This window comes from Heloderma suspectum, chromosome 2 (genome assembly GCF_057233095.1).
Source record: "Heloderma suspectum isolate Gila_16-S chromosome 2, 16-S_ref, whole genome shotgun sequence".
Lineage (NCBI taxonomy): Eukaryota > Metazoa > Chordata > Lepidosauria > Squamata > Helodermatidae > Heloderma > Heloderma suspectum.
In genome coordinates, this window is record NC_139459.1 from 346760728 (window position 1) to 346778746 (window position 18019).

The following is an 18019-nucleotide window of genomic DNA, read 5'->3' on the forward strand; positions in this document are numbered from 1 at the left end:
CATGGGAGGTTTTCTCCAATGCTGCTGTGGCTTAAAGTCGTAAAGGACAAATGATGTCATGGCCACTCTGCAGCCACCCTGCAGTTTACCTGTGGGGAGGCCACATTTTTGTTGAGTACTTTTACTCCATTGTTTTTCCTTAAATCAGCTCCTCTGTGGTTCACCTGCTGTGTGCCCATCCCTCTGCTTGAAATTTGGGAGGGCATTCCTAGGAGTGTGTCTTTCACCTGGCTGTGCCCTCAGTAGCCTGGGCAACTAGAGTAAGTCGCCTGCCTTTCCAACACATCAAAGCCCTAGAGCACTTTTTTGAGCCTTCAGAATTCCCCTGCACTTTCTTTTTGCAGACAACTGACCTTGGGAAGCAACACCTCCAGCCTAGAGGCTTGAGAGCTCTTAAGGGGGCCTGGTCTTTAAGGTTCTCCAGCAGATTCAAGCATGCAGGGAACGGCCCACCACTCTCCTATCTCCTCAAAATACAATGGTCTTATGGTGCATTTCCTCTACAAGAGTCTTGTGGCACCTTAAAGATTAATACATTTATTAAGAGCACAATCCTATGGCCGCTAGACAGTGCCTAGATGGCCATAGGATTGGTTGGTTTCTGGGAATGGTTCCTGGAGAAGTCCCTCCCTCCCTTCCTCATAGGCAATGTGGATTGTCCCTGTGCTCATAAGAGCAGTGCGGAACAGGGCAAAAGGGGCATTCCTGGGGGGTGGGATGGGGCGGGGAGTGCAAAAGTGCCAGTACAACACTTCCTATGTGTTGTCTGGCCTCCCCACTCCATGCTCTGAAATCCCATGGCTAGACAGCCAAAATCAGAGTGGCTGGAGAACAGAGAAGACAATTCCCTCCAGCTCCTCCCACCGACCGTGCACTGGATAGGTGGTTGCCTCTAAGTTCGGAGGCGGCCGCCTATCCCCACAGGATTGCTTCTTCTGGCATAAGCTTTTGTGGGCTACAGTCCACTTCATTATGCTTCAAGTGTTATGTTGAGTTACACACACACACACACGGTGATGGTGGTGAATTGTCAGGTCAGGGGAGTTGAAATGAAGAAAGTACAGACAGTGATAATTAGTATTACCTTAACAGAAGCCATTCACAAAACAGTTGTTGGGTGATGATAACACAGGAATCCTAGCACTGGTGAGCTGATTAACACATGTAGTGTTAATAAAACCACTTTGGGATTTATTTATAGGAGAAGCAGTACATTAATATTGCAAATAAATAATATTGCTAATAATAATATATTCAAGGCACAGGAGATAAAGCTGAGCCTCTTGATATATTGTAGCTCAGCTGTTTCACACTGAAATCTGTCTTCGAAGTTCCTTTGTTCAAGAATGGCCATTTTGTTCAAGAACGGCCACCCAGGGTGTCCTGTGAGGTTGAAGTGTTCCCCCACTGGTTTTGTTTTTCTGTGATGCCATTTCTGATGTCAGATTTGTGTCCATTTATTCTTTTGGGTAGGGCTTGCCTATTTGTTCTATACAGAACGCAGTAGGGCAATGGACGCTGCTGGCTCTGATATTAGTGGGGCTGTGAATCTGCTCTGGGTTTCAGACAGAACTCTAAAGGAGCTATCCAAGGTGCCATTTGGGGGATAGGGTTCGTCACCTTCGATAGCTCCTTTAGAGTTCTGGCTGGTTCTGACGGAAACCCAGTCGGCAGCCTTCAATGCAGTAAGGGCCTTGTTGGCAAATGATGGCATATATCACACTGGAAGATGAGCGTATGAACGTATGAACCTTTGATGCTGCGAATGGCATTATTAGGTCCTGACGTCATGTTGCCAGAGTAGACATGGGGACAGAGTTGGAATTTATATTACGTAAGAGGATGAAGACAGAAGATCTACAAAACAGAGCTGTGCAAGTTAATACAACAAGAGTATGAGGAAACCAGTCCAGGCCTGGAGAAAGGCCCCACATCATGAGAGCATGACAGCACAAACTGGTCATTTCCCTACAGTACTATGAATGAAAGGTGACACATACAGTTTTAAAGTTTTATTCATTCATTTGAAGAGTTACATAATCCACTTTTCAGCTTAAAGGAGTTCTCAAGTAGGAGACAAATAATTAAAAGCAAACAGCAAGAATACATCAAAACAACTAGGAAAATGTACAAACGGCATCAGCAGCATTGCTTAACGGCAGAAAGGGTAATACTTTGCCCATCGAAACTCTGTCATACATAACGAGGAGTCTTGCGGCATCGGAAGGAGTGAGGGTGCTTACGGAGAAAGTTTTATTGTGCAATCGCCCTGCCTCTTTCACGGAATGTTATGAGGGATCCAGACAACGTCGTCTTGAGTTTGTAAACCCCCCCCCCCCCGTGTTTTCCCATCACATCTTCTATCCTTTTCCTTACCAGAACAAATCCATTAAGGAGAAAAGATGGAATAGCTGTACAATGCCTTTTAAGTGTTAGTGGCGCTCTCAGCCCTTATTATGGAAGTGTCCTAATGGATTTCTTGTAGCATCAGTTTTCATGGACTGCAGTTAGGGATGGCCAAATCTGTCAATTTTGGTTGCCCTCATTTTTCCAATCTCAAATTCAGTTCATCCCAACCGTTGCAATTTTTTAAAAAAAAGTTTCCATGAACACCGATGAGCATTTTTGCACACATTCCTCCTAATACATCCATTTTTGTATGCATTCTTGCTTAATGTACACCTTTGTTGCAAGCAATTTTTCTAATAGGATGCATTTTTAAATGCAGTTTCCTTTAATATATGCTTCTTGGTATGCATTTTTGGATTGGAGAACTCTATTGAAAAATTCGGAGAAATGTGAATTTCAGAGGAGAGCTGATCTTCTGTTTGCCCAATGGTGCAAAAGTGCGAAATGGGCAAGTTTGCATTAAAATGTGAACTTAATACATTTTGGCTCCATGTATTTATTTTATTTATTTACAACATTTATATACTGCTCCACAGCTAGACAGATTCTGGAGTGATGAAAACCCCACGTTAAAAAGTAAAAACAAAACAGAATTCCAATAAAAACCATGGCTGATAATCAAGGAAGGTTTCCTGAAATAAAGATTTTTCAGGAGGTGCCAGAAGCAACACAGTGTTGACACCTGTCTACCCTCCAGAAGCAGGGAGTTCCATAGAAAGGGGGCCACCAGACTGAAAGCTCTTCTCCAGATGGGCTCTCATTGGGCCATAGGTTCATGCGGAACCACCAGGAACATGCCCTCTGATGACCTCAGTGACTGAGCAGGTTGAACTCCATTCCTAAGTAGAGTCCACTTCATCAGATCCATGAAGCATTATCCTGGGGTGAGGGAACCTGACCTCATCCTCTGCCTGGGAGTCCAGGAAGAGACCTAGAAACTCTGTCATGGGAAGAGCACCCAGTCCAGAGAATGAATTGGGGAGAGTGTTGGACTTGTCCAGGTTCAAATTCCCACACACTCACAAAGTTCACCTGGCAATTTTGGCTCAGTTGCTATTTCAACCTAATCCCTCTCACAGGGATGTGGAGACCTGCGACCCTGTGATACAGATAAGCCCAGCCTGGTGTTATCCCCATAATTTTGGAGTAGAACTCCCACACTGGCTAGGGCAGATGGGAGTTGGTCCAAAACCAGGCACAAGGTTAGGGAAGGCTGGATTAGCCCCATGTAAGTTTCTCTGTTTCAATAGTGGAATATAGAGGAAAGATGAGTTACGTTCACTGAAATAAATACATAAATAATACTCCCCCCCCCGCCAGCATATGCAGAAAGCACTATTGAAACAACTTTGGCCAGCTGCTCGTCACCTGAGTGGTGTGTGTGGTCATCACCCAAAGAGAGGCTCATAAATTACATTGTCTGACTCATTTGCCAGAGCGGAGCCTCAACAAAGTTTTACAGAGAGCTAGCAGGGCAGTATCCAACGGTGACATTCCACAAACTCAAATAGCCCTGGCAGAGCTCTGCTCAATCTGTCCGTTGCACAAGCAGTTGCCTATTACTTTTGTGGAACTGGTTGTGCAAGCAGCTGTGCAAGCAGTTGCGCAATGGGTTGCACAACAGGTGTAAAGCAGTTGCACAGACAGTTGCACAACAGGAGCAAACAGTTGTGTAACCCAAGCAGAATGTGCAAAGGGTTGCAGAACAAGTTGCACAGCATGTTGTACTATGCGTTGCACAAGCATAATGCAAAACTGCTTGTGTGACACCCTTGAGCAAATGTAACTTTACTCAAATTCTTTTGAGCATAGTTCAGAACCTAGTTTCAGCTAGTGCAGCATCATTTGGATACTGCCCTGTGGGTGCAATCCACTGGACTGAACCCTCATTGATCACCAGTCCCTGAATTCAGAGGCTTCTGAGATTCCTATGCCCTGCTGTGCTGAAGCTGGCAGGGCAGGAAGGATGGCAGATGCAATCTTTGCCTCCCTGTCCTCCGATCTCCTTAATTTCCCCCCCTAGATTGGCTTTTCAGCCCATCTAGTGAAGGCGCTTTGGGGGTGGTGGTGGAAGGAGGCTGGAGGAGGCTCAGGAGAACTCATATCCTGGACTCCGGTCTCCTCCCCTCCCCGCCCACCAGAATGCCCCCTTTCCTCCTCTTCTGAGGTCACTTTTCCAAGCTTGAAGAGGCAGCCTGCACAGCTCTCTGCACTAGCTGCAAGAGGGAGAGGCCTGGGGTTGGATCTCCGACTCCCCGTTCCAAGGTCAGAGTGCTTTCTCTGACCTTGGAGAGGTTTTTCGAGCCATCCTATGTTCCCAGGAACACTTGCCCAGGGCCATAGGATTGCTCTTGAATAATACTTAGCCTTTCTAAAGCACATTTTAAGCTCTTTGCTTACAACATTATCTCATTAATCCTTACAATAGCCGTCTGAGGTAGGTCAGTGTTATTATTATTTCCGTGTTGCAGATAGGAAGCTGCTGTCAGCCTTTCCCAACATTGGATCCCCAGACGGCGACTTCCCTGGGCATTGGCTATGCTGGCTTGGGATGATGGAAACTGTAGTCCAACACATCTGGAAGGCACCAGGTTGGGGAAGGCAGGGTTTGAGCAGACTTCAGGCTTGTAGGATATATTTTCTTTTTTACTAGAACCCGGAGATCCACCAACCGGAGTCTGGTGCAAAAGGCACACATAACTAAACAATTGCAGAAGGTGTTTGCCTGCTAAATATCTGCCATTTTAGTTAAAGCATGGGTGGGCAGCTTGTAGACCTCCAGAGGTTTTGGCCTACAACTCCCATCATCCACCATTGATTATGCTGACTACAGCTGATGGGTGTTGAAGGCCAAAACAGCTGGAGGACCATAAGTTGCCCATTCCTGGCATAAAGGTTATGTTCTATCTGTTGTCTCTGCTTTCAGTGTATATATTTTTTTAAAAAACAATTCATTGTATTTTTATTATGTTTTATGACGCTGTGGTTTTAAAGCATTGGAAGCCACCCTGAATAGTGCTGGCTGGAGGATGCTGGGAGCTGTAGGGCATCTTTTTCTGTCTAAACATGCATAAGATTGCATCCTCATAATAATAAATAAAAAATCCCTGTAGAATCGCAGAATTCTGAGTTCCAGCACTGGACAGAGCTCACACTCCTGGTTAATCATAGAATCATAGAATAGTAGGGTTGGAAGGGGCCTACAAGGCCATCGAGTCCAACTCCCTGATCAGTGCAGGAATCCAAGTCAGCATCCCTGACAGATGGCTGTCCAGCCTCGTCTTGAATGCCTCCAGTGTGGGAGAGCCCACCACCTCCCTAGGTAATTGGTTCCATTGTCGTATTGCTCTAACAGTCAGGAAGTTTTTCCTGATGTTCAGCCGGAATCTGGCTTCCTGTCACTTGAGCCCATTATTCCGTGTCCTGCACTCTGGGATGATCAAGAAGAGATCCTGGCCTTCCTCTCTGGGACAACTTTTCAAGTACTTGAAGAGCGCTATCATATCTCCCCTCAGTCTTCTCAAGGCTAAACATGCCCAGTTCTTTCAGTCTCTCCTCATAGGGCTTTGTTTCCAGTCCCCTGATCATCTTTGTTGCCCTCCTCTGAACCCTCTCCAGCTTGTCTGCATCCTTCTTAAAGTGTGGTGCCCAGAACTGGACACAGTACTCCAGATGAGGCCTAACCAGTGCTGAGAAGAGGGGAACTAGGGTTACCCCAGAAGTTCTTCATTTCTGCAAGACAATTTAGGGTGGAGATGCTGCATTTGGGTAATTTTAGATCTTGGATTTAAGGTGCAATCCTATGTATGTTTAGACAGAACAACGCCTTACAACTCCCAGCATGTCCCAGTCAGCATGGGAGTTGTAGGACTTTTTCCTGTCCAAACACAGAGTATTGCATCTTTAATGGTGCTATGGCTCCCCCTATAGACGGCTGTGTGTATTACTTCAGTTATGAAGGAAAAAACCAATATTTCTCTTCTCCCCTGTTCCATAATTTCTTGCTTTACAACGTGTTCTACGTTCCTGATACATTCGAGCAACAAACAAAGAAACACAGCAATTGAAGCGGAGCTTGCCAGCACTGATTAAAAAGAAGAAGACAGACCGAGCATGTGCAGCTTCATCTTTTAAACTCACTTCATTCGTGACACCATCACGATTACAGGGATATAGCATGGAGTTTGCTTCAACTGCACTGGCGGCTTCGTACCTGCCATTCTCTGGGCGGTCATGTGGGGGTGTCCCCCCGGGCTGCAGGGCCCTGGTCCTCAGCCCCAAGATCCGGCCCTGGCGGCACCACTGGCGGGAGGAGAGTCATCTTGTTGCGGCTGCTGTTAAGCAGGGAGCCCGAAAATCTTGCTCATTTGTGTTAAACCAGCCAGAGATTGACCAGTAGACCCAGATCTGCCTTCTGCCCACCCCTGCGTTGCGGCAACAGGGTCTCCGCCTCTGCTGAGTCTATGTGTGAGGACTGAGTCATGCCTGGGGGGTGGGGAGCACCGTGATCAGGGAGCCGACAGATTCTGGGTCTCAGGCGAGGGAGGCAAACAGGATGGCTAGGGCAGTGATCACCAAGAGCGTTGGGAGGTGGACGGCAGAGGTGTGGGATGCCTCGTTGCAGCGATTGGTGCCACAGCAGGAGTAGGTGACCCGGAATGGGTTGCTGGAGTGAGTGATCCTCTCCTGACTGGAGCATTTCCTGGCCGAGAGGCAGCCCTTTCCGAAGATGGACTCGTGTACTTTATAATCTGCAAATAACAGGAGCACACAGAGTTAGGGCTGAGACAGCAGCACAGAGGTGCTGGGGGACGGGCAACGTCAAGGGTAGGCATGGTTGGGCATGTGCCGAGGGCCCCACAACCCAGCAGGGGCCCGCTAGCAAAAGCCCCCTGGCATTGCTCCTTTTCTTCCCCGTTGCAATGTGCTTGTTCACCTGCCTCTTGTTCTGGGCCAGACAACCATGATGGTGAGAAGGAGGAGCAGTAGATGCCACAGCCGCCTTGCTCCCTGGTTCTCTGCCTGTCGAGCAAGCAAGCGGTAGCAGTCATGAGGAAGAGGAGGAGGAGGAGGACCAGCAGCTGGTGACAAGGTAGACTCACTAAGGGGGTGGGCATTGAAGGTGTCTTGCCTGAGGGCCTTCCAAAACCTGGAGCCGGAATTGGGGACAGGGAACAGAGCTGGACTGAAGCTGTGTGTGCATGGACAGTGCAGGTTCTACCCTTAAAAATGGCCTAAAAGGAAGTTAAAATAAATAAATAGATACCCAGAAGCTTTGTGGTGAAGGGGGGCTAGGGGGCAAGGAAATAAAACAACACCATTTGTGGAATTAGCCATTGTACAAATGGTTATTTCAAGGTAAATTATAGGCAGGGGGCCATTGAGATTAGGATCTAGGCATGGGAGGTAAGGGGACTTTAACACATTTCCTGCTGCTGTGGTCCTGATCCAGATTCCTCTCCCCATGCTTTTGATTTGTATTTGGGGGGGGGGGAGCTCCCATTGAAGCAAATGGGAGTTAAAAAAAAATTCAATGCAGATAGCAGGCACAGGTGTCCCAGTTTAGGGCAAGACCCTCTTATTCTCCCAGTATTTTAGCTTTTTAGCTTCCTAGTCTTTTAGCTCTGGTGTTTGAAACTCGTATCTTAAATCTCTGCATTGCTGCAAGGTTTTATTGCGGTTGTACTGTTACATTGCGGTTTTCAGCTTTCATATTTTATATTGTTTTATGCTGCACTCTGTGGTTTTAATTTCTGTGAACTGCCCAGACAGCCTCCGCTATTGGGCAGTATGGAAATGAATGAATAAATAAATATGGAGTAAAGGGTTAATGCCCCCCTATGCCCCACATGTGGGACCCAATCTGGATTGGTCCCTTCCTGCCTGCAATTTACTTTGAAAAAACCATACATGCAATTGCGATGAATGGTGTTTTGTCCTATAGTATGATTTCTTTGTGGGTAATTGGGTAGAAGATATCCTGAATGCTTTTCCTTAAGTCTTCACAAGTAAAAGGGCAAGAGAAGTTTTAGAAAAAAGGAAAGCCAGCTGAGCATTCAGAGAGGAGCCTAGATTATCCCTGAGAGGGCCAGCCCTGGGACAGTGAGACAAACCTGAATGCCCTCTTATGATGCTGCATCTCTCCCCTTCTTTACAGGTCACCAACGATGTCTCCGAGCAGGGTTGGCCGAAAGTGCAGTTGTAACATTGGAGACCCTCCTTCCCTGCATCTTGGCACAGGGCTGAGATTAACAAAGAAACAGAAGCATATCGTAAGTCCACGGATACAGTTCATCTGGCTCTCCAAGCTGGACTGGCTGTCAAATGGTCAGAAAAGGGTCAAATCACAGACAACACGGGGGCCAGACATAAAAGGCAAAAGTGTTGGGAATATTGCAACCTCGTCCACAACTTACTGGAAAGGGGCAGTGTTGTAGTTAGTTAATTCATGGGAATTTTGACCACAGCTAGCCTTCGGATCTCTATAGCCTACAGTGTGGTTTCCTGTGATTTCTTGCTTTTGCTCCTCCAATTATTTCCCCCCCCGGCCTCCCCCATTGCTGGGAGCACACGTGCTTGTTCTCTCACTCCTGCCTGTGTAATGGAACACGAAATGGACTGAACAGCCCCCTTTTGAAATTCTATGCTGTACCTGCATTGTATATGCAAGAACATCTGTGAGTAAAACTACTTTACCTTTTCTTCACTGAAGAAGGGTGTAGTCTCCTTTTATTGTTATAAGACAGCCGCTATGCATGTGGGACTGGTGAACGCCCATTCTGCGTTGCCTTTTTTGTTTTTTTCTGCTAATTGCCTTTCTGACAGGAGGCATTATTACTAAGTAATCCACTCAGAAAGGACCCTTCTACAGGATTGTCCCTTCCTTAGCCTTCTTGGTAGAACTGCCATTTTTTTTTTCTGGTAGGTGCCTTTAAAATAGTGCTGTGCCAAAACTTTCTCCCACATGTTTTTTTCAATCGTTCTCATTCAATTTCATAGAAGAGAAATTGCTTTCGGAAAGAAATACAATAGTGAACAAATTCTGGAGAACTTCTCATGAGTTGGGTTCGGGTTTCTTGGGCTTACCTTACTTAGGAGGCGGCAGAGGAGTGAGCACAAGTGTCCTGTCTTTCACTGTACAGTCATCTCTCTGGCAGCCTGTAGCCTCCTCGGCTTCCTGCACTTCAATTGAAGCCCAGGGGAAGACATCTTGAGGCAATTCCTCCCATGGGGCTTTTTCAGATCAGGAAGTGCAGGTGGCCTGGGAGGCTGCAGAGCAATGGAGAGATGTGTAATAGAGAGAGAAAACACACACAGCACCCTCGGCCACCTCACAGCGATTAGCTAAGATCAAAAACACCAACAAAATAAATTCAAAATAAATTATGAAATGCCCTGAGAAAGAGGCAGAAAAATAGATGCCTCTTTCATGGGGGAAGACAACTTTTCAGGAAACTGGAGGACAGATTTTGGCACGGCACTAGCACCATCTCTTTCCTGGAGCTGAACACAACACTACCCCCATCACACCTCCATTGTGGAGGATGCAAAATGGGGGCCATGCTGCCAGCACAGTTGATGCTGTTGCCACTTGCAGTGGCAGTGCAAAAAATAAATAAATTTAAAAAACCCTTAGGGGAAAAAAAGAAGAAGCTGTGCTACAACCCCTGCCTATGGTGGGCCCTACTTATCTCTTCTTGATCATCCCAAAGTGCAGGACACGGAATAATGGGCTCAAGTTACAGGAAGCCAGATTCCGGCTGAACATCAGGAAAAACTTCCTGAGTGTCAGAGCAATACGACAATGGAACCAATTACCTGGGGAGGTGGTGGGCTCTCCCACACTGGAGGCCTTCAAGACGAGGCTGGACATCCATTTGTCGGGGATGCTCTGACTTGGATTCCTGCATTGAGCAGGGGGTTGGACTCGATGGCCTTGTAGGCCCCTTCCAACCCTACTATTCTATGATTCTATGCTTCTATACTTGTGAGAAACAGCTGGAGAATTTCTCATCCCGCTAGAGAAATTTGGTGAAATTGTTCCCCCAATTTCGGTGCCCGCAAATAGGGTGGAGAACTTCGAGAGGCCATCTGTGCACAGCTCCACTTTAGAACAGGGGCATTTCAGCCTGAGGGGCAGTTCAATTTCAGAGAAGCTCTCAGGGGCTGCATTCCAGGGGTGGGCAGAGCCAAAGGCAAAAGGGGCAGGACTAAAAAGACCAAACTGGCAGCATATTGTAGCTAAAACCTCTCCCTGCCAGTAACTGAAGAGGGGCGTTTCAACCTTTTAGAATGGGAGAAAAAAAATGAGGGAAAGCCAGGGAACCACCAAATGATTGGCAGTCGGGGGAGAGGGGTTGGAGCCACCTGAGGAATCCCGGAAGGCTGGATTGGGACCCCCAGTGAGCTGATCTTGGCCTGAAGTTCAACACTCTTGCCTTAAAAGCTATCTGACAGGCATACATTTAATAGATGAATCTTTTGTCATTTCCTTGCCAAATGTGGCAAGTAAATGGAGAGAAAGCAGTCCATCTTAAACGCATCATGTGCAGTTTCCCATCCCCTACAAGAAGCACAGCACTGACAGGAGTATAGTGCAGAAGCGGGCAGGCTTCAGGCTTGCAAGACCACCTTTAGTTTTGAGTGGAACACCGAGGCCCACCATCCGGACCCAGGTGCAAAATAGTGGTTCAGGCTGGTGGACATAAATGAAATATCAAGGGACAGGGTGCCCCTGAGCATATGCTCAGCGCAGGAATTTGTGATCAGTACAAGAACCAAGATCAGCCGTCCTTTCATGCAAAAATCCACTCCTAGTTTCCTTCCTCTCCACCCCAGCATTCTTTTTCATCAACCTAATTTAGAGGGGAAAGGGATTTTTTTTTAGTGGTTGCTGTTGTTACACAGTTGGGAGTCAGGAACTCTTGTTGATCTATTGTGAATCATGCCCTGAGCAGCAAAAGGGGTGTGTGTCTTTACAATGCTCCTGTGCTCTCATTAGCTGTGTTTCCCCCAAGGCAGTGTCTGATGGGTTCCGCTTGCTGCTACTTAAAGTTAAGAAAGAAAGAAAGAAAGAAAGAAAGAAAGAAAGAAAGAAAGAAAGAACCCTTTCCTTTGGAATGGCGCACCAGTAGGGCTGCAGCTTCAACTGGCTGGCTGCTATGTCACTTCCATTTATTTACTTACTTACTTATTTATGAAAGGCCTTATCCCGCTTTTCATTATAAAATAATCCTGAAGTGGGATGCAAGCAATAAAATGCAGCAAAATACACATGCAGGGAGTTGTTTGGGGCCGCCTGGACTGTTGAGCCCTGAACCTGTGCCCCATAGTCTGGCCCTTAGCTTCTCACCCTGCCCACACGAGGAAAACAAATTAAAAAGTTAGCAGCACAATGTTATCTACGTCTGCTCAGAAGTAATTCCCCTGAGTTCGAACGGGGCTCACTCTCTAGTAAGTGTAAGGTTGCAGCCAAAGCTCCCTTGAACAACAAGCACTTCTTAAACCCAGGTGTGGCAAGATAAGGCAGTCAAAGAATGCTAGGAGAACAAAAACAAACAAAAACTTGGTAGATTGAATGATGGGGTTTAACCCTTCCACCCCAGGAGGATCTCAGGCTATAAGAACTTTATTCAGGCATTCATTTGAGTACAGATAAAAACACCCAAATATTTTGCATTAAATCAGGGGTAGCTCACAATAATATATCGTTACAGGGCAAATCAACCTCCCAGGTTCAGTGAGAATTGCAGCTAAACTCAAAGGGAACAGGAGATCCCAAGGGGGTGGCAGATGAAGTAATCATCCCTGCTAATAAAAAAGTCCTGGTGCTTCAACCCAGTGAGCCCTGGCTCCACTACAGCACTGGTTAATGGTGCAATTATCTATCTATCTATCTATCTATCTATCTATCTATCTATCTATCTATCTATCTATCTATCTATCTATCATCTCTCTCTCTCTCTCTCATCTATCTATCTGTCTCTCCTCTCTCTCTCCTCTCTCTCTCTCTCTCTCTCTCTCTCTCTCATCTATCTATCTCTCATCTATCTATCTATCTATCTATCTATCTCTCATCTATCTATCTATCTATCTATCTCTCATCTATCTCTCATCTCTCATCTCTCATCTCTCATCTCTCATCTCTCCTCTCTCTCTCTCATCTCTCTCTCTTTCATCTCTCTATCTCTCATCTCTCTCTCTCTCTCATCTATCTATCTATCTATCTATCTCTCATCTATCAATCTCTCTCTCTCTCTCTATCTATCTAAAATCTCTTCTCAGATGTAAGCTCCATCGAGTTAAACAACACTTACTCCTGAGTAGGTGTGTGTAGGATTGCAGCCTAAAGGACCAAGGCTGCAGAGTTTGCAGTTCACAAACACCAGCAACACGGATCACAGCTACGGTGGGTTTGCAAAAACCTGATCCAAATGAACTCCACCTCCCAAATCATGTTCTTACCCGTTTGAAAGAAAGACACCATGAAGAACAGGGCTGCAGCAGCTGTTTTGGCCATATCTTGCCTTCGGAAATATCAGAGCAGAGGCAGCAGGTGAGAGAACAGCAGAAATAACGCCTCAGCGGGAGCTGGGAGAAAGAGCAGCAGATCTGTTGGAACAGCGCCCCGGGATGAATCGTGCCACCCTCTATATACTGTTGCTGTCAGGTGTCAAAACCTGGTGCCATCCGACAGACAGTGGGTGGAGGTCAGGTTGTTGTTCCAAACACACCCCTATGAGCTGGAATTTAGGAAGGCTCAAGTGAGGACAGGGAGAGCTCAGGGCTTGAGATGGGGAGGACATTTGAGGGTATCTGTTGAATCAGGACCCAGGGGTTTCCCTGAGGATATGGGGGAGACCAGTTTGGGGATAAAGTGGGGCGGGGGAGAAAGAAAAAAGAGAACTGTGCATGTAAACGGAGAACAATTGTTTCTGGAGATGATGAATGACTATTTCACCGTTTGTGTTTCTGGGCAGGGCTAATTAGCTATTTTCCACACCGCTCATTATTTTGGACCTTAAAGCAACAGTGACCTTGCCGTGACACCTTCTTGCACAAGTGAGTCATGCAGCACAACAACCACCTCCCAGATCACAGCGGGAACCAAAGAACACTGAGACTATTGGGCTGTTTGAACTTGCTGTCGTTGCCAGGCCAACTGTAAGAACTACAAGAAGAGTCCTGTAGCCCAAGATCTGGATGGTAAGTTCAAGAGCTTCTTCACACAGAGCTTTTATCCTGCTTTCGAGATACTCACAGACGTTTGTGGGGCCTTTGCATGACATCAACCGCCAGGACGTCTCCTGCACTAAATGAGCTTTTCCCCATTTTTTAAAAGATTGGAGTTAACGAGCTACCAAATTACAGTGCTTGAGTTCTGCTTGAGTTCCGTCATGAAAAAGGAAAAGTCGCAATAAGAGGATCTTGACCATAGCGCCATCTAGTGGCTGTATAATGAAACATATGGAAGACTCAGATAAGGGGGAAAAGGAGAGGGGAAAGGGGGAGAGGAAGCGCGGGTAAAGGGAGTCTGTTGTGATCCTGCATTTAAAATGGAAGCTGAAAGCCCCATTTTAAATGTGGGATTTTTGGCTGGTGTAGAGATGCTCCAAGTGGTAGGAGTGCCAGGATGTTCTGCCCCACGCTCATCCCACAAAAAGAGCAGGATCAGAGATTGGGAGTGCACCTAGGTCTGGAAGCTGTGACCTGGAGTATGGTCTATCTGCAGATTACACGACATGCATCCTTTCCTGGAAACCTTGCCATGTTGTGCACAACTTGGTAACCTCTTGGCTGGACTACTGTAGTCTAGGAGGTGTGCTGTCCCTGTCTAGGAAAGGGTGCAGTTGGCGTATCAACCAAAGCTGGTCATGGGTGCTCCTTACCATGGAGTGGTTTAACTTGGTCATTACCAGGGCCGGCCCTTCCATCAGGCAGAGTGAGGCAGCCACCTCAGGCAGCAGATGCTGAGGGATGGGGAGCAGGCAGAGGTCTGTGTGCTATGTGGCCTGCCCTGCACCCCCTAAGCTAGCCTGCTGTGCTCAGGTGCAGTGCAGGATGTTGTCCCGTTGCCAGTGTTGAAGTAAGAGTCAGCTGCCAGTCCAGTTGGCTTCCGTATATTGAAGGAGAGGGCGCCATCTTGTCCTTTGCCTCAGGCAGCAAAATGTCCTGGCCCAGCCCTGCTCATTACTGAAGCATGGATGACTGGTGTCAATACAATTCTCTGTATGTTTACTCAGAAGTAAGACCCACTGTGTTCAAGAAAGTGTGCATAGGACTGCAGCCTGTGGCAAGACCAGTTTTTCTCAGGAAGGGCTACAGCTGGCACAGCATCTGAAGTTGGCGGGAGGTGCTTTGAGCCTTAGATCCCACATGGAAATTCATATGCAAGGCTGAATTTCAGGGAAAGTAACCCCCAAGTTGTCAACCTGATCAAAACTTCCCTGATCAAGTTTACAACGCCAACAGTACCTCCATCTTGTTGGGATTAACCTTTAATTTATAGGTTACCATTTAGCCCAGGGGTAGGCAACATGGTCCCCTCCAGATGTTTTGGACTGCAGACCCCATCAGCCCCAGCCAGGATGGCCAATGGTAAGGAGTTGTGGAGTTGTAGTCAGTGGAGGCTGGCGGCTCTGATTTTGGTGGGGCTATAAATCTAGTCAGAACCAGCCAGAACTCTAAAAGTACAAGGGGCTTAACCCCACCCCCAAAATTGGTTCAGCACCTTGGATAGCTCCTTTAGAGTTCTAGTTGATTCTGACTGTAATCTGGAATGGAATCAGAACCCCACTGAAATTGGAGCCTCCACTGATTGTAGTTCAAAACATCTGGAAGGCATCAGGTTGTCTACACCTGGTCTCACCCATTCCTGAGTCTAGGCACCTGCTCACAATGTCTCCTTCCTCACCTGGATTAGATGGACAGGAGAAATAGAACTAGGTGTCATCAGCTTAATGATGGCACCCCAACTACCTCATTCAATAGTTTTAAGTAGACCTTAAATAGCAAGGGTGTGTGTGCAAGGTGAAAGACCTCAGAACTCCACAGCATGAATGCCATGGAACACTGAGAAGTCCTTCATTATGACCTTCTGGAATTCACTCACCAGATATGAATGGCACAACTGGAGTGCAGTCCTCTCAGCTCCTGTCCCAAAAGACATAGTTGAGGGTATTAAGGGTTGCTGAGAGGTCCAGGAAGATAAACAGAGCTACACCCTGTCTTGCTCCACCTAAGATTAGAAGGGAAGTAGAAGCAGATGCCGAAAGAACTAAGCAAGAGACTGACTCTCGTCACCCTTTGAGCGGATATATTTCCCCAATTCGTCGACTTAGATCTAGAAAGCACTTTATGTCAAGAACTAATATCCTAGAGGGGACCAAAGAATAGAATCAGATAAGTAAATGGAGGAATGAGCGTACCGACTTGAGTATTTTAATGAAGGAAGAAATGGCTGCTGGAAATACTCTCCCTTATATAGTTTGGAGGACAATGAACAGGATGAGGGTGGGGGTACCAAGGTGTAAGACGAATTTATTTAAGTGGTGGTTGCTGGTTGACGACAATACATTATGTGAATGTGGAGAAACCCAAGACCCAGCACATCTGATGGTGTGTCGATTACTGCCGGAGTCTTGTACTGTTGATGCTCTGCAGGTGATGCACCTGATGATGCAGGTGCCCAATTGGGTCTGGGAGTCTGGCGGACTCCCCCCTGCCCGTACCCCCAAGCTGTGCCCGAGCCCCTGCCCCCGCTCAACCCTCCCACACTCACTGAGCTGCCTGATTGGGGAGCCCATTTATGCCTATAATCTTGCGTACATGGGCTATTCACGGTGCCATTTTGCGTAAGACTAGATGTGTGCATATTCGCGATCGCCATTTTCTTCCACTAAATGGGGAGTGTGGTGCTCGTGGACAGGTCCTGGGTGAGTGTGGGTGGCTCAGTGAGTGGAGGGGGGATTGAGCACAGGTCTGGGGGTGTGCAAGTGGGGGCAGGGGCTTGGTGGGCGCCTGGAGAACCCAGACTGGGGGGGCGCCCATCCATCCTAGTTCTGTCAAAGCCCCCATCACAGAGAGTTGCAGAGTTAGGTGTTAAACCAGGGGTGGGGAACCACAGGCCTGGGGGCCAAATCCAGCCCTCCAGGGATCCCAATCTGGCCCCCCATGGTTCCCTAGATGGCCACGCCTCTTCTCCCTAACCACCAATCTATTGGTGGTTTCTGGGTTTTTGTGCATTTTTTCCCCATTCTAAAAGGTTGAAATGCCTCTCCAAAGGCTGAGTTACAGACAGTAAGAGCTTTAGGCTAAAATATGCTGGTATTTGCTTGCATTTTTGGCCCCACCTGTTTTCCCTTTGCCCATGAACCCTTTCCCTTCTGCTCTGCCCACCCCTGGAATGCACCTCCCCGAGAGCTTCTCCAGAATTGGATCTGGCCCTTGATCTCAAAGAGGCAGCCTTGGCACGAGCTGTCCTGCTGTCTGAGCAGAGACACTGCCCTTCATTGCACCCCCACACCTTTTCCACTGCCACTTAACACCCCACCCCCTTCCTGCCACTGCATCATTCCCCCCACCCCGTATTCTGTGGCAGGTCTGATTTAGTGACAGAGGTGGGGCACGTAGATGTTCCATGACCCTAGGGGGCAGCAAGGTACAGAAGGGATATTGGAGAAATCCGCAACGGAACCACATGAGTTTGGATTTTTATGAATCTGACCTGGGGATTCCACAGCAGACCAGCTTTCCCTCTGTTGGCCGGATTCTGTGGACTTGTGGACCGTTTTTTAACCTTCGGGAATTTTGTGCAAATTTCTTCATACAAAAACATGCCTCCCCCCCCAAAAAAAAAAACCCAGCCAAAAATGCACATTTCCCCCACAGGTAAAAATGTGAAAATGCACATTTTGGGGAGATTTGCACACTTCTTGGGTATTTGTGCATTTTTGCACAAGCGAATTTGTGCAAATTCGGGAACATAAACAATCCAATTCCATTGATGGGTGGATGATGGAATGACGGGCACCTGACATTCCACAAAACAAAGATGGAATGGATTTTCCACAATCCATACACCCCTAGGGTACAGAGAGGGGTAAGGACCCTTTGAGGGGTCCCAGGGTGCATCACAACCATCCTGGGCTGTGATTTATTTACAAGGACATTCTTGAAATTGCATTTGTACAATATAACATTGTGCTGCTATGGTGTCTAATCAAAGCTGGTGAGATGTAAAAAGATAATTACTAATATGGCTACCATTCCTAAACCTTCTTAGTGGTAGTCAGAAAGAAGGAAAGAAGGAAAGGAAGCAAGGAAGCAAGGAAGACACTCTGTTGTGTCATTCTGGCGAGTTTCTGCATGCCTTTCCCTCTATTGAAACAACAATTCAGCAATGTGGAAGGACAACATAATGGGGCATTTCCACAGTTCTCATTATCCATCCAGGGCAGGACTCCACTTCTTCTAAGGGGGCGACACATTCCACGTTAACACGCTGTGTGTATCCATGGTCTACATCAGGGATGGGCTGACTTTAGTCTTGCATGGCCTGCCTTTTTTTTTTTTAAGTCTCCATCGTCCACTGATGTGCTTCAAACTTAGA